Genomic DNA, 23,336 nt, shown 5'->3' with positions numbered 1-23,336 from the left:
CACAATTGTTTATCATGTCTGATATTCCATTCTCCCAAATGACAATTAGATATTCTTTCTCTCCTCAATCCTCTTACTTTCAGTACATCCATTGTTGTGAGACTCTTGACTCTCTTCATTTCTACATACATTTTAGAAAAAGTGTATTAATTTTCCAAAATTTTCTTGTAATTCCTCAAATCATATTATCTTTCTATGAAAAATTTAAACAAACTGCAGTTTTCATTGATTTTATTAAAGTAATGGAGCATTGCTAAGAAATTAACATCTCTTAAACACTGATTCTTCCAATCAAAGGCTATATCATATCCCTCTATGTATTACTTCATTAATTTCTCTCAATGTTTTATTGTTTTAAATGTAGAGAACTTGCTAATGTTTTGTTAGATTTATTCCTTAATAGTTTTATGGATTTGATGCTATTAATAATGCTATCTTTAATTTGTAATTGTTCTCCTTACATGCAGATAATAAAACTGATTTTCTACATTGACTTTATATACCAAATGACTAATTTCCTTATTAATACCATTAGAATATCTTTAACATATTTTTGATTTTCTATGTACACAATCATGGTGTATGCAAATGAGATGAGTTTTTATCTTCTTTCCAATTCTAATACCATTAATTTATTTTGCCTGTCTTATTGAATTGTTTAAGACTTCACCAACATTACAACCTCATTTCAATCTAACAGCCCTTGCCCAAGCTGTTTGCTGTGTATAGAAATTATTGTAAACTTAGGGAAAAAGGTATGGAGACTTGAACATTTTTTTTTTTTTGTCTTTTTAGGTCTGCACCTGTAGCATATGGAGGTTCCCAGGCTAGGGGTCATATCGGAGCTGTAGCTGCCAGCCTATGCCAGAGCCACAGCAACATGGGATCTGAGCTGCATCTGTGACCTACACCACAGCTCGTGGCAATGCCAGATCCTTAACCCACTGAGCGAGGCCAGGGATCAAACCTGCGTCCTGGTGGATGCTAGTTGGGTTCATTAACTGCTGAGCCACGACAGGAACTCCTTGAACAATTCATTTATAAATTCAACAATAATTTATTTCTTACTTGGTTCCAGGTATGCTTTGAGGTACTGTGGATTCACTGTTGTAAAAAACAGATTTGTTACTGCTTATTGATATTCAATGGAAATAATATGTGAATAAAATATGTAATTATTGACCATAGATTAGGTGATCCAAGAAAAAACTTGGATGAGAAATTTTTAAGCTAAGATCTGTATTAGAAGGTTGAGCCAAATGTAAAAAAAAAAAGGGTATGTATAACTTGGTATGTATAATAATACTATGTTTAATTGTTTTGCCCAAAACCATGCAGTTGTACTTCCTTTAAAAAGAACAAAATCCTATTTTCTCCAACACTGTCTTTTTTTAAAATAGAATTTTAAATTATCATCTTTTGGATGTTTTTATTGTTTTTAAATGAACTAATACATATTAAATAAGCACATTTGTGTTTGTAATTAGAAGATATTTTGATTTGATTTGATTGCTAGTTATACATTAAAGCCCTGCAATTGAGAACACATCATTATTCAAGCCATCTTGCAATATTCTAGGTTCTGGGGGGAATAATTTTATATTCTGGTATATGACATAATTTTCAAGTAGTTTTGTAATATTTGCCTAGTTCCTTACATGAAATAAGTGCTTCTATTTTATATGGAATATATGATATATATTCAGAAAGGGAATTATATAATACATATTCTGAAAGGCAAAAAATAGCATCGATTTAATAGTGCATGAATATAGTAAACATTAACATATTCATTTCAAAAGACTTTAAGACATATAACCAGTTGCTGTTCTGTGGGTACCACATTTGCCAACTTACTAGTATAAATACATAGAGAAGCTGCTTTCAGTGATATGGACAATGCGCACACTATTCAATCCCTCCAATTCTTAGAAATGAGGTCATTTCTCAAACTGAAAATAATCTCTAATCCTCCAGTTAAGGGTTCAAACTAGTATTAATCTAGTTTCAAATCTAATACAATACAAAGCCCTAATTAAACAAGCATGGAAATAAAAATTCATCATAGCCTTCTTTTGTCCCCAATTTTGCCTTCTTAGTTCTGTTTATACTATTTCTGCTCTGTGATTGTGATAATGTCCCATTTCCTGGAAATCAGATCCATATCTTGTTCCTCTTTACCTACATCTGACCTTTGGTAACATTTGTAGGGTCCTATTTTCTCCAACTCTTAGAATTGAGAAAATAAAATATATCTATGAGAAGGATATCTGTTGCCAGCAAGTGCATGAATTTTCAACTGCATTAAAAACTTAGTTTATTTTTGGCCTTTCAATTAAAAATAAACAAAACATGGGCTGAAAAAGAAACTAGCTAGAATCCTGGTGGCATCTACAGCCTGGACTCAGGGAAAAAATTTGTTAGTTCTAATAGAAATGGACATCTACATTACTTTAGATCCTATACTTTGGGGGTTGTGGCTTCAAAGGACAATGTCTGTGAGAGTTACCTAAAAGATTATATAGATGTTAAGAACCATGGACTAAAAAAACAAAGGTTAGAGGAAACTATGCTGAATGTTGCACTAACAGAGGGGCATTTTAGTGTTGTTTCTTTTAAATAACATGAATCTATACTGAAAGTTGGATTTGCAGGCTTTGGCTCTATGATTCTAATTTGCTGGTCACATGTTGAAAAGCCACATAAAACAGCAATATTGTCTGTCAGTAAGAAGCAAATTTTGCAGCAGCAACTGCAACAGAATGATGGACAACAGGACTTCTCTCTTTTTCCTCTAAAAGTTTGAAGCATTGTTTGGCTTATATATATGCCTAAGTAGAAGAAATGCAGCCTTACATATTTTTTCTTTAAGTAGATGTCATGCTTTCAAATGGAGCCACTGGTACCCCATATGTATGTAATCAAAGAATAGCACATGCCTTTAATGATGAATTCTTTTAGAGTAAGTGTCAGAGCAATTATGCCTGGTCAGAGTTCCGAATAATTTATAGAATGTTTGCCAAGTGAACAAGGCAGAAAAGAGTAAAGAGTGCTGCTAGAGAAGAAAATCTTGAACTGATGCATTAAGGCATGAATCACAGTACCATATCCAGGGAACTGGGAGTTTAGCAGTGATATAATATGTGCTTCAAAAAAACATAGATATATTTGTTCTAGTATCTATAACATCAAAACAGTTTTTGTTTTGTTTTGGTCTTTTTGCCTTTTCTAGGGCTGCTTCCCGTGGCATATGGAGGTTCCCAGGCGAAGGGTCTAGTCGGAGCTGTAGCTGCCAGCTTACGCCACAGCCACAGAAACGCGGGATCCGAGCCTCATCTGCGACCTACACCACAGCTCATGGCAACGCCAGATCCTTAACCCACTGAGCAAGGCCAGGGATCAAAGCCATAACCTCATGGTTCCTAGTCGGATTCGTTAACCACTGAGCCACAACGGGAACTCCAATACCAAAGCAGTTTTAAGCAAAGAGGGACCTATAGTAATTACACAATGAATGAATGAATAACGGAGTACATAACTTCATGTAAAGCAGAAAAGGATTAAATCAAGCTAAAAAAAAAAGTAAGAAAAGATTAACTTCTAAAGTTTTTTATAGGCCATACTAAGACACTTTGGTTTTGCTCTACAGTAAAATATTGTTAAGTTGTGATCAGGGGAGTACTTACCTTTTTCTTGTTATCTGTGAAGGCAGTATGGTGCTCACCACAGAGGAGAAACACTTTAACAACAAATCTAGATGTGATTTTCTTCACAAATTTAGGCTTCAATATGTTTCTTAAAATGAAATTTGATTAGACATGAGGTTTATTTAAAATTTTACAAATATTATAAAAAATGAAAAACATACCTTAAGTATCATCTTGTTGCATATTTAAATTCTTCAAATGAATATGAAATCAAAATAATGCAATCACAACTTAAGGTGTTTTAAATAACCTCATTTACCTCAACATTAATTTCCTCCTCTTATCTCAATTACATTTCCATTGCAAATACCTTTACTTTGATGATCTGTAATCAATTTTATATTTATATTGTGATAACAAAAATTAGTGTTTTGATGACTAAATCACTTAATGCAGTAATTTCACTACATAAATTTACATAATTGCTCTGACCAAAACATATTTGTATACACAGCCGGTGGGGGGGGTGTCTTTGATGATATATCAACATTTTATTATAATGCTGCACATCCAAATGGACTTCCTAATTATTGAGACTGATTGGTGTATAAAATGCTTTATACGCACAACACGCACACACAAAATGACCCTATGTATGAGGTCAATTTATATGAATTCAAATTCATTAATATATATTATGCATATATTATCAATGAAAGTCTAATCTTTAGATTTTAGGTATTGAGAGAAAAGTTTCAGGTTCAAGTTCTAAGTACACTCACAAATAGGGAATCAGGAGTTTAGTAGTGGATACAATATGTGCTTCAAAATAACAACAGATGTACTTGTTCTAGCATTCATAGCATCAAAGCCGTTTTAAGTGAAGAGCAGTGATCATATTGCAATACACAACTATATGCTGTATGTTGTCACTTAGCAGGGTCCATCCTTATCACAAATGGCAGATTTCCTTCTCTCTCATGGCTGAATAAAGTTCACATATTCATATATATATATATAATTCATTTATATATATAATCTCCTTTATCCACTCATCAGTTGTCAAAGAAAGACAAAACTGAATGAAAGCACATATATGTGAAATTTCAAAAACATGAACTCATAAAAACAGTAAGTAAAATGGTGGTCAGCAGAGGCTGAGTAGTGGAACTGGGGAGATATTATTTAAGAGTATAAACTTACAACTAATAGATAAATGTTATGGAGTTCTAATGCACAGTATTGCAAGTATAGTCAACAACACTGTATTATAAACTTCAAAGTTGCTAAGTGACTACATTTTTTATTATTATTTTTAATTGAAGTATAGTTGATGTATGCTATTATATAGATTATAGGCATATAATATGGTATATCACAATTTTTACATGTAATATAGTTATTATAAAATATTGGCTATAGTCTCTGCATAATACAATGCATACTCATAGTTTATTTTATAATAATAGTAAGTACCTTTTAATCTGTTACCCCTATATTGCCCCTTCCCTTTCCCTCTCCCCACTGGTAACCACAAGTTTGTTCTCTAGTAAGTCTGTTTCTTTTATTGTATTCACGAGTTTGTTGTATTTTTTAGACTCCACATATAAGTGATATCATACAGTATTTACTTTCTCGGCCTGACTTACTTCACTTAGCATAATGTCCTTGTAATGTCTACAATGGAGTAGAACTCCACTGTATATTTATATACCACATTGTCTTTATCCATTCATCTGTTGATGGACACTTGGGCTGCTTCTAAATCTTGGCAACTGTAAATAATGCTGCCATGAACATTGGGGTGCATATATTTTTTTGAATTAGTGTTTTTGTTTTTTTTACATATATATCCAGGAGTAGAAGTGCTTTGTCACATGATAGTTCTACTTTTAGCCTTTTCAGAAGCCTCTACACTGTATTCCACAGTAGTTGTACCAATTTACATTCCCACCAACAGTGTACAAAGGTTCCCCTTTCTTCTCATCCTTGAAATATTTATTATTTTTTTTTGATGATAGTGATTATTTCATTGTGGTTTTAACATTAACTGACTAGGTCTTAATTGTTCTTGCCACACTCACACACACACACACACACACACACACACACAAAGATAATCATATGACCTGATAGAGGTGTTAGCTAATGCTACAATAGTAATCATATTACAATGTATAAATTATCAAACCAATCTGTACACTTTAAACTTACAGTTAAAAGTCAATTACATCTCAAAAACAAAATAACAGATAGAATATCTTTTAAAAGATTTATATGTTGTAAATGTGATATAATGAATAACTATCATCATGAAATAGGATTTTCATAACCTTATGTGAAAAGTCAGTATATGCAGAGTTTCCTAGCACTGGAAATGTGTTTTTATGTTTAATATTCAGATTAATCTTCAGAGAAAATTAATCTTAAAATAAATTAGTGAGATTAAATAACAGTAATATCATTATTGTATTATCCCCATTTCACATATAAAGTAAAAGTATCTCAGACAGAATGATTATTTTCTTAGAATATGTTGGTTTTGCATGACAGTTGATTATGGCAAGGATTTAAGTTTAAATTGAAAAGGTAGAAGGTATGTTACCTAAGTATTGAGCAGAATCTTCCTCGATCTCTAACTTCTAAATTAGCGCCTATTTCTTTATGTGATTTACTTCCCAAAGTAAATAAATCAATTATATTTTGCTGTCTTCTACTTAGAGTAAACTTAAGAACAAATGCTTTCATAATAAATCATTTAAATTAAATCTTCATGGAAAGTAAGTGTAATTAGAAGAAGAAAGACTAAAAAAAAAAAAAAACTATCATTTTCATCAAAGTGTAGTAATTCCATAACATTTTTTAATTCCATAAAGCTTGGGGCCAGCTTAAGAGTAACTTCTTGAAGGTATTAGCATTCCTCTCTGTTTAGCCTCTGAAATATATGAAAAATATTTTGAAGCATTTTTGACATATTAATGTCAAAATAGTCAATGTAGATATTCAAATATAATTTCTCTACTTTGTATAAGATAATGACAGACTTCCAAAAAGCATTTAATAGTATTTCCTCATCAATTTTAATTTTATAAGTTTGAGGCACTCTTGTATTTTCTTCAGTATTAGTGTCTGTGCAAATACCTTTCATCATCATGTTATGCCTGTGAAACTTAAAGTGATTCAAATTATGAAAAACATTCTTTAAAGCTACATAAAATATAAACTTTTTAAAAATTAATTTTTAATGTATTAATTAGTAAAGATTTCACCCTGGCATAAAAATATAAGGCAAATACTTTGATTGTTTTAATCAATTTGGAACATGCATTAAAATATAAAACAAATATTAACTACTTCCTCCAAATTAATCTGCACTTATAAAAAATCTGGATATCAGATGGAAGAGGGACTCTGAAAATAATGGCTTAGATATGACAGGTTATTTGGAAAGGAAAAACATAAAATGGTAGAAAGTTTAATTAGATCAATATTTTTAAATATTACATTTTTCTAACAGAAAATATAGCTTTCCTTTATTTTTCCTCATAGTGTATCACTTATATATCTTTTATGTACTTTTAGATTCCTTGCATTAACTTATATTTTCTACTGCTTGTTGAAAATTGATAATACTTTTATGTATTGATTTATTCTTACTGAGATTCCTTGCCAGTCTCTTTTGATAATCCCAGTATTGGGTCAAGTTGTTGTTGTTCTCTGTTTTCAAATCATTGTACAACTATAAATATAATAAAATTCATTGAGTAATTAATAAAGTGAAAAACAAATTTTATTTATTTTTTTTTAATTAAAATATAGCTGATATACAACGTTTCTTCAATTTCTTTTTTTCTTTTTTTTAGGCCTGCACCCATGGCATGTGGAAATTACCAGGCTAGGAGTTGAATTGGAGTGTAGCTGCCAGCCTACATCACAGCCACAGCAATGCAGGAACCTAGCCCCATCTGTGACCTACTCCACAGCTCGTGGCAATGCTGGATCCTTAATCCATTGAGAGAGGCCAGGGATTGACCCAGCATCCTCATGGATACCAGTTGGGTTTGTTACCACTGAACCACAATGGGAACTCCTTCCATTTCTGTTGTATAGCAAAGTGACCCAGTCATACACAGTTCCCTAAGCTGTAGAGCAGGACCCTATTGTTCCTCCATTCCAGATGTAACAGTTTGCACCCACCAACCCCAAACTCCCCATCCATCCTACCCCCTCCCCACTCCCTCCTGGCAACCACAAGTCTGCTCTCCATGGCCATGATCTGTCTCTGTTTTGTAGATAGGCTCACTTGAGCTATATTTTAGATGCCATATATAAATGATATCATACGGCATTTGCCTTTCTCTTTCTAACTTACTTCATTTAGTATGAGAATCTCTAGTTGCACCCATGTTGCTGCAAATGGCATTATTTTGTTCATTTTATGGCTGAGTAGAGCACACACACACCTTTGTTTGGTGTGTGCATGTGTGTGTGTTTGTATGTGTAAGACTATCAAAATGCATTCTAATTCTAAAAACCTAAAAAGTTGTATACTTTCAATTTTCATTGCCTGGATAGAGGCTTCAGAAAAAAGTTAAACAGTAATTTTGAGCATCTTTAATTTGTTACTGATTTAAATGTATTACTTTTAATGCTTCTTCACTGAGCATTCCAAGTTTTGTGGGTACTATCATTTTTTAGAATAATCAAGTTTTCTTCAATCCTTAATACACTATTTTTTTATGAATATATTTTAAATTTTCAAAATATTTAACTGTACCCATTGAGATAATCATTTGCACTTATTTTTAATTGGTTATTATAAATCAGCTAACATGAAAAGTCATACTGAAATAAGCTCAAATTCCTGAAATAAATCAAATATGGTACAGGGCTGTTAACCTGTACTTGTGGAATGTGGTGGCTAATATTTTGTTAGTATTTCCTCTTTGAATTGATAAAATGCTTGACACCTATTTAATTTTAAATTCTGTCTTTATCTGGTATTAATATCTAATTAATATTAAACTCATAAAATAATTTGAGTTGTGAATGTTCTTTATCTCATCTCTGAATTAGTTACCATAGGATTTAAATTATCAAGTTTTGGATTATTTGGTAGAATTGGTTTCTTTATTCTACCAAATACATTGGCCTTGTGATTCTCTGGTTGGAAGACATAATAAATATATGTGAACATATGAGTATATATTTAATTACTCATGCAAAGTATGATGACTAAAATTGCCATTTAGTTTACTGTTTTACCCTGTTACCTTTAATATTTTTCTAGGAAATTGCAATTTTAGCTAATTATATTAAAATTATTTATAAAAGATTTTTCTAAAATTCAGATATATAGACCATTGAGGTAAGGAAAATTTATATATATATACACACATATATATATTTTATATATATACAATTATTAAAACATCCATTTTCAATTTGCATTTGAATTATCTTTACCCAAACAATTTATAGAATATTAAGTAAAAACATGTTAAATACTAGCAAAATTTTGCCATCAGTTAGGAATTAATAAAAGAAATTAATTAACTGTTTCAAGCTAATTTAAAAATCTTGAATTCTTGTATACTTTGCCTCTCCATGGTCCCTCTATAAATAATTACCTATTATCTATTTTGCCACAATAAAATACCCTATATAGTATTTTTCTACCTGATGGATCAAGTCTAGGAATATGCATCTAAAGAAAATCAAGATCAAGTGCAACAACAGCAATATCACCTTAATTTCTGGTATACTGATAAAGGATTTATATGATACATTGTATTGGTTATTTCATTAGGAGCTATAATCCATTTGATCAAATGATGTCACCAAATTATTGACTGACTCAAGATTACATAGCTGAGCTGAGATTTAATTATACGTCTTCAAACAACAAATTCAATGTTATTTTAATTATACCTCACTTTCTTGTCTTCTCAAAAGAAATAGTGTTTAGAATAATTTAAAATATTAAAATCTATTCAATGAAACTCAACCTACAAATGCAGAATCTATTCTTTCCCCTGAAAAATACTTGTCTTAATTTGGCTAGAGAAATGAGAAACTACTGAAAAAGTACTATAAAATTAATCTCAAATATGACAAACCTGAGAGCTTAGAAAAGGCAGATCTTTTTACACCTTTAAACTGGAAACATCAAAAGCATCTTGAAATTGAATTTTCACAGTAGGGGCTGGAAGGGAAAAGTAAGAAGATAACGATATAGTACTTAATTATCATAATTCACCCCAGGTGTTGAAATGTTCAGAAAAGATATATTTATAATGAGTATCAAACCATGTATTCATAAACTGCTAAAGATAAAAAAGTCTTGATTAAACTTCATGCATATTACACAAGGAAAATAAAGTTAATTTTTGCCAAGTACTGGTGTTTTTTTCCTGATATTTGCCTAAAAATGAAAAATTTTATATGTAGCTATGTATTATAATCTATTGACAAACTGAGTCAGGCAATTGTTATAAGACACTAAAAGTCCTATAATAATTGTTCAATTTATATTGTTCATTTAACAGTAGTTTTATATAATGTATAATCCTTTATCAGTTTCACTAGGACTACTGGTTTTCACAGGTAAATGTATGCATAATATTAATATAAAAATACAAAATGCTGAAAGGATATAAATTTATTAATGTCAGGAACTTATAATTTGGAAAAAATAAGGAAAGTATATATCATGTAAAATTATTAAAAAATCTTAATGCTTGGTTAGTTTGGAAATTTGGTATTTTAAAATTCCAGTTAAAATAAGCAGAGAGAGGAGTTCCCGTCTTGGCTCAGTTGTTAACGAATCCGACTGGGAACCATGAGGTTACCGGTTCGATCCCTGGCCTTGCTCAGTGGGTTAAGAATCCGGTGTTGCCGTGAGCTGTGGTGTAGGGCACAGACAGGGCTTGGTGTAGGCCAGTGGCTACAGCTCGGATTAGACCCCTAGCCTGGGAACTTCCAAATGCCGTGGGAGCGGTCCTAGAAAAGGCAAAAAGACAAAAAAATAGAAAAAAAAAAAAAATCAGAAAGAGAAAAAAAAAAAAAGTAACTACAGATATTGGAAATTTCTGTTTTCCTTGTATGCAATAAGAAACAGGATTTCTTTCTTTCTTTTTTTTTTAATTTTTTTTATTTTTTTTGCCATTTTCTTGAGCCGCTCCCGCAGCATATGGAGGTTCCCAGGCTAGGGGTTGAATCAGAGTTGTAGCCGCCGGGCTACGCCAGAGCCACAGCAACGTGGGATCCAAGCCGCATCTGCAACCTACACCATAGCTCACGGCCGCACCGGATCCTTAACCCACTGAGCAAGGCCAGGAATCGAACCCACAACCTCATGGTTCCTAGTCAGATTCGTTAACCACTGAGCCACGACAGGAACTCCAGAAACGGGATTTCTTACTATTTCACTGAAAAAACATACATGAACTAAGAGAGATTGAGAGAGAAAGAGTGATGAAACAAAGCACTTTGAAATAATGGTCCATTTCAGATGACTATGTACAAAACTGAATATAATTAAAAATCCCAAATACTACTATCTGCCTGTATCTCTTTTAAAAGATCCTCACAAGCAAGTATTACAAATAAACAATTTTAACTTACTCACTACAGGAAATTTTTATAACAAGTATAAGACACACTGTCTTTCCATCAATAGGTTTTACATACACGCATGTGCTAAGAAACATGTAAGCCCAACACAGTAAGTTTAAATTGAAGTAAAAGATTCATTCTGTCGAGTGCCTTTTGTTTTTTGTCTTTTTTTTGATGGCCTCAACTGCAGCATATGGGAGTTTCCCAGCCAGGGGGTCAAATGAGAGCCACAGGCCACAGCCATAGCAACACAGGATCCAAGCCACAGCTTGTGGCAACAAGGGATCCTTAAACCACTGAGCGAAGCCAGAGATACAACCTGTATCTTCACAGAGACAGGGTCAGGTCCTTAATCCACTGACCCACAACAGGAACTCCCTGTCAAGTGTTATTAATCAAGTAGATAGTTATATGAAATATTTGTAGAATAATATCATCTTATGCTATGCACCTTAAATTTATACAGTGTTGTAGATCAATTATATTTTAGTAAAAGTGAAAAAAAATATCCTCCCAATAGTTAACACTGTGGCAACATGTACCCAACTATTGTCTCTGTACGATATTCCTTTAATCAACTAAAATAGAAAAATACATATTATATTTATAACAAGCTACTAAATAGAACATATCAAATTCAGAAAAGCTGTCACCTCAAGTAGGAAGAGGTAAAAGTTTCATTAGATCTCTATATATATCCTGTCACCTCAAGCAGGAAAAGGTAAAAGTTTCATTAGATATCTATATATATCCTATCTGTCTGTCTATGTATGTATGTATGTATGTATGTATGTATGTATGTATCTATCTATCTATCTATCTATCTACCTATCTAGAGTCAGGTAGTAAATAATATATAAAAAATAAACAGTAGTGTCAGAGGGAGAGGGTGTGTTTATTTTAGAGTGGTAAAAGGTGATATTTTATATAAGGTTATCATGAAAGCCCTCACTTATAAGCTGACATTTGAGCAGTGACTTCAATGGATGAGAAAGACCTTCAAAAAACTACTGAGATGAAAAACATTCAGGGAAAGAAAACATTTAAGTGTGGTATGCTGATATGGGAACATCTTTGTTCAAGAAATAGCAAGGTGGGCAATATGGTCTGAGCTAAGGGATGAAGCATATTACTACAGATCTAATAAATAGTAAAAGAAAAAGGCTACACTGAACAAACACTGAAAACCAACCTAACACAAATTCTTCCAAAGATATTTGGAAGAATATAAGAGATAAAAGAGGTAGCACTCCTTCTTTTGATGAGGCAAGCTTAAACTTGTTTATAAAATCTCACAATGGAATTATAAGAAAACAAAGTGATAGACTTTCACGAGCATCACCACAGTCTTAAGAATTATTTTTTCATTATTCACACAATTTATTCTTAAAATTTTAAATATTAGAAACACACAAAAGCCCTTGTTAATATTTCTTATTTTGAACAAAAATAAATGTATATATAAAGCTGTCCTATCTGGAAAAGATTATGACTACATTTTTAAGAATACTGTACTCTCATTATACCTACATTTCTTTTATTCAAGTATTCTCACTCATCCCCTTTGCCTGTTGGTTATACCACTGATTTATCATTCCCATAAGGACTCAAAAGGTTGACCATCCCATCACAGATAGATGTCTATACATTTTGGCCATATATAATTTCTATATAATTCCTTTCCTTCACTTTACTGCTGCTATAAGCAAATTTGCATGTCCCCTGAAGACATTGTTGATTTAGCTTAAGTGATTTGTTTTTCGTCTTAAGTGACATACCATGAGCTCAGAAGCAGGATACCTATCTCCTTTGCTCTTAATTTTCTATTACTTTCCCCTAAAAACACCCACTTTTGAGTCTTACATCATCAGACGTTACCATTCTTTCTTTTCATGGTCATCTATAGATTTTACGTCCTAATGATTTCTCAATAACCTTTGATGGTACACTGTCACTCACTCCAACAAAATTCTTGGTGGTTTCAATATACATATAGATGATACTTTTAATACTCTTGATGACAATAATCTTTTCCTCCACTCAACTGTAGCCACTCATTTCTAAGGTTATATATACACTTTTGTGTTATTACCAATACTGTAAGGTTTCCATGACTTAAAATCTAACCTCACTCTCCTGTATCCCAATACCAACAATTCTTCCACACCATCAGGATCTTCTCAGTATCTCTCACCCTACTTATATCCCCCTGTCTATTTACCCAGTTTAGAACTGATACTAAAAATCACTCTCCTGAAAACAGTACCGTTCTTTTATTTTTAGACATGTTTGCCATTTGGTGGCTTACCTCTTCATTCTCATCTAGTTTCCCAAAAATCCCTTTTCAGTTTGTATATCATATAAGCTTAATTTGGAGATTAAATATCACTGAACATCCAGGATAAAAGAGTAGACAAAAGGTGATAAAAGCAATAGAAATTTTGTTAAAATATCTACAATATATTTAGGCAGATGCTAAATTTTTGAAGCTGATCAAAAATTTGATAGTATTTACAATTGCTCAGCTCCATATATGTATCACATATTCTTTTTTCTCTCAGCATTCTCTCCTTATTTTTGGTTATTTATTTGATCATATGATATTCATTCTTGAGAGTTGCTAGTCCAGCCTCTTTAGGGGAAGTATAACCATCCACTAGGCAAGACAATATGCCTGTTTTTCCCTCTTTTCACTGTGTAGCATTAACCCCATTTGCTTTTATGCTCACTGTTGTTTTTCCTAGGGAATGTTGTAAACTACTCTTTTTGATTCTTTGGCTATTAGTGTATGGGGTTCAAATTATCCCATTTCAATTAAATGTAACAGCTGGGATTTCCAAATAGGTTGAGGTCTCTGAGTTTCAAGACAACACCATTCCAAGTGCTAGCAATATTCTTTATCCACGTAGTGTTACTCAATTATGTTCGCTTCTTGAAAATGCATTCCTCTGTGTCCTTTCAAACTGAGCACTTTTCTGTATATATTTTAATTTAATACCAATACTGCCTGTCATAAATATAATAAAATATTAACAATAAATAATTAAAAAGAAAACATGGAAGATTTCTTGCACGCACACAGAGGATTTCTGGAAGAATATAAAGGAGACATTTCTCTGGAAACTTGTGCTTTTAAGTGGACTGGGTAATTCACATTAATTATATATGCTTGTATTATTCAGACAGATTACAAAATATATATTTACCTTTAAAATTTTAAATATCAAATTTAAATAACTCCTGCATATCTGATGAAAATAGTTTGAGTTAAATTAATTAAAAATTATAGGAATTGCCATTGTGGCTCAGTGGAAACAAATTTGACTGGTATCTATGAGGCTTCGATCACTGGCCTCCTTCAGTGTGTCAGGGATCTGGCTTTGCTATGAGCTGTGGTGTAGGTAGGTAGCAGATATGACTTAGATCCCACATTGCTGTAGCTGTGGTATAGGCCACGAGCTGTAGCTCCAACTTCACCCCCAGCCTGGTAACTTCCATATGCCATGAGTGTGGTGCTAAAAAGCAAAATATATACACACACACTATATATATATATATATAATATACATATACACACATATATACATGTATACATAAATATAATAGACATGTTTACCAATGATTATAGATAATTTATGGCATTGATTTTGTTGAATAAAATACACACACAAATACATGAACACAATTGCACACACCTTCACCTGATATTGATTTCATTCAAAGTCATTATGACTACCAGTATTAGATATATAGATTTTTTTACCGAAATACAGACTAATTTTAAAACTTCTATAGATTTGTTCAAATAATGGAGATTTTGTTATAGATCTGCATTAAAATAATTTATAGTAGCTACATTTAAAGCTAAATAGTGACTACAAGCTAAGGAGACTAACAAAAAAGATATAAATTTTTTTATATCCTTTAAAGTATTTTATGATGATTGTTATTTTCTATGATATTAGTATTACTAATAGGTGGGAATTTGCTCAAAAATCAAGCCTAGATATAATTTAAAATGTCAGCAAAATATATTAATTTGCTACAATTTTCAGAGTCTATGAAACATTACATTGTATTGCTTTATTCTTATAACAAATTCTGCAACCAAAAATCAAAATTGTAATATATTGATAATATCCATAATGTATTGAAAATATCATCATTTTATAATAAAAATGTAAATTATTCAATACAAAAGAATACATAAAGCCATCAAATAACAAAATGCAGAATGTTTCCATGTTACATTAATAACATTGTGAATTATACCTTTCAGTTTCCTCTGATAGACAATAGAGCAGACTTACATAATCTTCTCTTTCTTCTAAGGGAAAGGTATAAAGCCTAAAGTTATTTCCTACTTTGTTTGTTTAAGTTCACCAGAATACGACTGTAAATCCATTCTTCTTGCTTTATAAGATATAAACTTTAAGAGCACAGAACTTCAACTGTGACAAATACGTATACTCACAACACATAGTTAAAACGCTCTGAAACTTCAACATTAATTTTCTAAAATTTAATGTTACAGACTTCTAAGTTCTCTTGAAACACTACTTAGAAGAAAAATCAAAATTTATTTTGACTTACTATTTGATTACAATTAAATTATTTAAGCATTTTTTTCAAATTTTACAATTATTGAAATCTTTTAAAGTATCTTTTAAAATCATCTCATTCAAAATGATCTGTCTTTATCTTTCTGTAGCTTACAAATAATTCACTATGAAGCAATATATTATTTCAGTGAAAGGGTTTTTTGTATTAATAAAAGTCTGCTCTGTTGCTTTTTTTTGGTCTTTTTATTGATTGCAATATTTTGTTTGTAAAATTTTTGGTTTGGTTGTTTAGGAATATTACATCTGTAGTTTTATTTTTGTCAACACTCATTTAAACTTTATTGTCAAAGATATTCTTGCTTCATATAACTGGACAGGAAAAATGCTCATTTCAATTTTCTATAATAGTTTGAATATGTTTTTCTTCATGATGGTAAGACAATTATGGGCAAAGCCTTGCAAGCCTACAGCCCTGGCCCTATTTTCTTTGTAGGAAAATATTTTTAACTACTTACTCCATACCTTAAATAGTTGCAGAAATAATCTGGTTTACTGTTTCTGTGAATAAGCTTTTGATAGTTTGTCTGATACATTTAAATTTTCAAATATATGGTCATAAAGTATTTAATAACATCCTTTTTAACTTTTTAATACTGTGGTTTCTTTATGATATCCCATTTTATTGCTATAATGTTATATAGATATGCATTCTCTTCCTCTTTTTTCTTCACATTTTTTAGACTAGCATTTTATAAATTCATACTATGTATGCTTGTAGGTATGCCTAATTTTTATGGTAATCATTATACCCTACTATATTCTGAAATAATATTATTAAGTGCTAAAATATTAGAAATGGGATTTCCTGCTGTGGTGTAGGGGCTTAAGGATCCAGCATTATTTCTGCAGTGGCTTGGGTCTCTGCTGAGGCATGGATTCAATCCCTGGCCCAATGCAGTGGGTTAAGGATCCTGTGTTACCACAGCTGCGGAGTAGGTCAAAGCTGCAGCTGAGATTTGAACCCTGGCCCAGGACTATACATATGCCATGGGTGTGGCCAAAAAAATAAATTTAGAAATGTATCTTCTTGAAGAATTGAACATTTTATAAATTATCTTCATTGGTTGTACTATGTACACTACATAAAAATTATATTAGACATAAATTATATTTAGAAGTCTAATTCCAATATTTTGTTTCTGCTAAATCTAAATCATGGTGGATTATTTTAATTGTGAAACTTATGCTTTTGGAATTTGAATTCATTTTATTATGGAAATCAAATGTTTCCTAGAGATTTAAATGTTGGGCCTTCAATAATAAGTTTGTTTCCTTTTTCCTATCACTTCAAGAATATTTTTGTTCAGGGTAATTAATATTTTATGCTAATTCATTCTCTTGGAGTTTCAATTCAAACCCCAAACATGTCTTAGAGGAGATGTGTGTTACAATTTCTCAAGGGAGATCTTCTTATCCTTAGTGAAAACCAGGTCAAGATAGACAGTCTGACGTTTTCTCATTCTTTGCCACAGAAAATATATATATTTGTCTTTGGTAGAGCCTTTAAATAAACACATAGCTCATTTAGGATAATGGAATAATTCAAAAGTTTCATTGGCTATTCTCCCCCTAGCTTATGCTCAAAGCTTCCTCTCCTATAATTATGAGACCATGGAAAATAATTGTACCTTGAGTATTGTGATAAGTAATCATACCTCAAAACTACCAAGGTTCAATTCTTATTTATTGTTCTTACTTGTTCCAGTTTTGCTCTTTGTTACTGGTGTCTGAGATTTTTATTTCTTGAGAATTCAGGTATGGAATTAAAAGAAGCATCAAATTTATTTATAATTTCTACAAGAGGATCTTTGGATTACTTATATTGCAAAATTGCCCAGTGATAGAATTCTGTACTTACTGTTATAAGCCATTAGACTATAGCACATATTTTGTGATTATTGTAACTTGAGTACCCATTAAATATCTAGGAAAGTACCAACCAAATTAATAAAGTAGGAAAACAGTGCATGAAGAAAAGGAGAAGTTTAACCAAGAAATAAAAACCATCAAAAAACCCCTCATACCTTAGAATGGCTTTCCTCAAAAAGACAAGAGATAACACATGTTGGGTAGGATGTGGGAAAAAGAGAACTTTGTGAACTACTGGTCAAAACGTAACTTGGGGTCCAGCCACTATGGAAAACTTTATTGAGGTTCTCAAAAAATAAAAACAGAACTACCATAAGATACAGCAATTCCACTTCTGGTACATACCCAAGAAAATGAAATCATTATTTAGAAGAGATATCTGCATCTTCATGTTCACTGTAGCATTATTTACAATAGGGAAGGGACAGAAATGGATAAAGAAAACTAATAGTTAAAACAGAATATCATTCATCAGTAAAAACAAATAATTCTGCTGTTTGCAACATGGATGGACCTTGAGGGCATTATGCTAAATGAACTAAATGAGACAGAGAAAGACAAATACTGTATGATCTCACCTATTTCTGGGATCTAAAAAAAAAAAATCATAGAAACAGAGATTGGATTTGTGGTTGCCAGAGGTGGAGGGTAGGGGATAGGTGAATTGGGTGAAGGTGATCTAAACGTACAAACTTCCATCCTGCTCTATAGCACAGGGAATTATATCTAGTCACTTGTGATGAAACATGATGGAGGATAACGTGAGAAAAAGAAATCAAGTGACAGTCATTCATATATATATATTATATATATGCGCACATAATGTATGTGTGCATATATATATATATATATATATATATATGACTGAGTCATTTTGCTGTACAGCAGAAATTGACAAAGCATTGTAAATCAACTACAATGAAAACCGAAATCTTAGAAAAATAAAATAAAGTATAAACTTCCAGTTATACAATAATTACTGGAGCCAACACTTATAACATGATAGCTATAGTTAACCACACTGTTCTGTGAGTTTGAAATTTGCTAAGAGTAGGTCTTAAAAGTTCTCAACATTAAGGGGAAAATATTGTAGCTATGTGAGGGTAAACTAAACTTAGTGTAGTATATACAATGCATACATATATCAAATAATTATGTTGCAAACAAACTTATGCAATGATATATGTAATTATATATCAAAACCAGAAAAAATATACATAAAAAATTAAAAAAATAAAACACATGGGATCATTCATATGGGCTACACGGATTATATGTACTGCTATTCAATATAGGCAATGACCTTAAGACTTCTTCAGATTTTCTGTTCACAGATGGAGATAACTATACTAGTAAGATTTTATTCTAATTCACATAACAATGTATATTTACCTAGTACTATGTTCTTACATTTTAATTCTGCAGTATAACTGACCTTTGACTAAATAAGGGAAACTGAAAGAGTAGACAATCCTCCTTCAGTGAACTGTGTATGTCCACACTTTCTATAAAATTTAGTTTTGTTATCTTCCTTTTCTGAAAAATTATTCTATTTCTGTAATCAAAATTTATAGATTTCACAAAATTTTAAATTGATAACAATGGTGAGGTATTTGAATTTGAGATTTTGTAAGTATCAGACAATGTATTATGATAATGTATGACCAATGTATTCAAATGTATTTTTGTCAGTAATTCTTAAAGGCCTTTTTTTGCTAATATATTAGTGGAAGAAAATGTATAAACCTCTTCATTACATAGTGCGTTTAATGCAGTTTCAAATTTAACTAATAGTCAATCTGCTTCCTGTAAGTTTTGACCAAAAGCTAGGATCAATTGGTAGCAGCTGGTAGCTTTGGGGACTCTTCTGGCTTATTTATATATGCTAAGTAATTGGAAAATTTTGGTTTTTGCTTATAATTTCAGAAGTGTTACAACTACGATTTTCAGGTAGGCTGCTTATTACTGTCAGACCATATGTTGGATACTTGGATGCTAATTAAAGAGCAATAAACTTTGGATACTCCTAGAGGTTTGAGGCAAGTTAATAGGATTCGTTGATATTGGCATAACTTTTCACCTTGATGTGGAATTATGTTTTGTTCAAAGTTTACTCCAATTTGCTACTCTAGAACCCCTTCAGAAGCATTAAAGAAACAATCCACATTTTACCAAAATTTTGTTTTAGATACCTTCCTTATACACCTATAAACCAATGTCAGGAATAATATCTATGTGTGATTATCAAAGGGAAAAAAATGACCTGGATCACAAAATCTAGTCATGTAACTACTGTAGGACACACACAATATCAATGATTCTCAAAGGGAACAAAACTTATAACCTGAATGAAACAAATGGATTGATATATATAGTTCTAAAAAGATCATTCTTAGCTCCATAGCCTATACTTTCACAAGTGTAGATTACATCATTTAAGGAAAACATGCTATACTTATTAAATGTATCTGAGAGATTAACCACAGGAGTAAGCTCTTGTTGATTGATGAATTTGTAGATATATACCCATGTAAATTAATGTTCTTATGCCCCAGTCATCATATATAAGAATATCCATTGGAATATCAAGAGCCAGAAAATAGAAATAATACACATAATGCAACTAAAAGCAAAATGGAAAAATAAAAATTAACTATGGAATATTCAAAAATAAAATAATACATATTAATACTATATATTAATATTAAATCATACTAAAGAGTTATTCTAATTAAAATAGTGTACTACTAGCACATGGATACAAAGAAATATCAATAGAACTGAAAATCCATCTCAAGTCCATACGGAAGTTCATATGATAAAGGTGGTATCTCACATCAATAGGAAAAAAATGAACTTTTTAAAAAATAGGCTCAGGAAATATAAAGCCATATGGGAAAAACAGGTAAAATTGGACTATACACATAAAATTCAATTTGGATTAGAAATCTAAATATTAATATTAAACTCATACAAATGATGGAAGAAATTTAGGATTAATTACTCTATAAGTATGGGCCTACACTTATTTAGCTTGATTGAAAGAAATGTGAACAAACACAATATTTTTATGGTAAAAGCTACATATTCATATATATTTAGGAGAAAATATTCGTTTAACATACACCACAAAAAAAAGGCCAATATCACAAATACAAAAACAACTCTTTAAAATGGAAGAAAAGCATAAAGAAAAATCTTAGGGAAATTTAACTTGGGCAAAAGACATGAACAATCAATTCATTAAAAAATAAAAATGTAAAAATGGCCTTAGGAATAGTTATTTATCTTCACTTATAATAGGAGACCTTCAAATTCAACCCTTAAGCAAGAAAATGATAATATCTAACAAAACTATAAAATTACATTCATTCTTTAACTGAAAAATCTCCTTTCTAGTAATTTACTTTTAAGATACACTTTTAATTACACAAAAATACATTTGTATAAAGTTATAAATTACAATGATAGTTTCCATGGAAGAATACTGAAAACAACCTAAGTTTTCATGCATAAGTAACTGCTTGAAAACACTTTGGTTTAACTGTACAATTGAGCACTATGAATCTGAAAAAGCATAATGAAGAGCTCCATGCAGTGAAATGGAGGGATATCTAGGATATATTAAGTTTAAATAGTGTACCTAAATATGTATTATATTGATATTTATGTACAAAACTTTTTTTAAAAAGAAGGGAAAAAAGAAAGGATACACACAGTACTTCCACTATATATCCTATATATCCTTATTCAAAAGCACAAATGACGACAAGTCAACCTATAACTCTGTTATGTATGATTTTTGAATTGGTAGTGGTGTAGCCATTCTGAAATTATCTTGTTCTGCAGGATTGAAAGTGAATAAAATTTGAGAAACAGTTGGGAATCTAGTCCTTTGTATTGGAGAAATTAAGTACAATCTGAAACTGAGACATACAAAAAAAAAATCTGCAATGGAATTAGAATTATCTCCACATACTGGGCTGAACTTATGACATTTCAATCTTTCTTCTCTTTGTCCACCTAAAGGGCACAGCAGTAGTAATGTTCAAGTAGTAATAATTACAACTGGGCCATGGATATTTGTAAATATCGTTCACCAATAAAAGGAACCCAAGTCTCCTTGGAATCTCAGAAACTAGTGATTCCAGGTCTGGAGAAATAAATGATGTGAGCAAATTATTGCATTTGGAGTGGATAAGCAATGAGATCCTGCTGTATAGCACATGGAACTATATCTAGTCACTTGTGATGGAACATGATAGAGGAAAATGTGAGAAAAAGGAAAAAAAAATATATATATGAATGACTAGGTCACTTTGCTGTATAGTAGAAATTGACAGAACATTAAATCAACTATAATGGAAAAAAAGTAAAAATCATAAAATTAAAAAGTCTTGAGCCAGGAGTAAGGAAATGATGAAAAAAATGATGGGACCATGTAAAAGGAGTGTGGAAATAGTGTAAAAGGGGCTACTACTGTTCAATAAGGTATGATTTGAACATTAAAATGAATAGTGACAGGGGTAGACTATATTCCATTAAATAAATCATTAATCCAACAGTCAACTTTGATAAAATTAGATAGAGGTACATGAGAGACCAGAGGAAAGGACAAGCTCTTTTTTAAACAATAGAATGCTACATCTATATTCTATATTGATGGAATAACAGCTTTAAAAAATCATTTTTCAAACATCATAGTAATTGATTCAGGTAAGACTGATCACTGGAGATCAAGATTAGTGGGAAAATGGTCTAAAAATAATTCTCCCCAAATGTTACTTACAAAGGGAGGAATGCTAATTTTATGATGGGAAAAAATCTGGTGGACTGCAGTTTAACCAAATGATCAAACTTTATCCACCACAGTGGGCTAAGAATAATAAAAGTTATATATATATATAGTTACCTTACCTAAAATTCTTTTAGTGAATATAATCTTGAGGAAACATTAGGTAACACAAATTTATGTTCATTTTGCAAACTGGGCTGTACTTTCAAAACGTATCAGTATCATAGGAGACAAGTCTAGAGAATTAGTCCAGATTAAAGGAAACTAAAGAGACAAAACAACAAAATGAAGTGTGTGATGACAGATTGGATCAAGGATAATAAGAGATTTGTCATAACCATCCACTGTTGAAACATTAACACAGTTTGAATATGGGTTTAATATAAATAATAACATCAGGTTATTTTTAAATGCTCTAATTTGACAGCTTATGTCAACCAAGGCTCTTATAGTTAAAACACTTACGCTAAGCACTTATGGAGCAGAGAGTAAAATGTTAACTTGTATAAATCAGAAGGGAGGGCATATAATTTGTCTCTGCACTTTTAATGCAACTCTTCTGTGTATGTGAAATTATTTAAAAACAAGTACTGCAAAAGGTCTAGGTTCAAAATTCAAAAAAGCAAAGCAGGATTTTCTGCCCAGCACAGGAACTGAGAGGGCAAATACCCACCAACTTATGAGTCCCTTTTAATAAAATACTTTTCATTTCTGTAGAAGAAGAGCAAACACTTTTAAAAATAAGTTTTTCTTCCAACTATAGCCTAATGTAAATATTATAATAAT

Source organism: Sus scrofa, chromosome 1 (genome assembly GCF_054392235.1).
Source record: "Sus scrofa isolate SSC_HxYL_T2T_F1_AM1 chromosome 1, Sscrofa_HxYL_maternal_Yorkshire_Landrace_v2.0, whole genome shotgun sequence".
Taxonomy (NCBI): Eukaryota; Metazoa; Chordata; class Mammalia; order Artiodactyla; family Suidae; genus Sus; species Sus scrofa.
Note: the sequence above shows the minus strand (reverse complement) of the source record.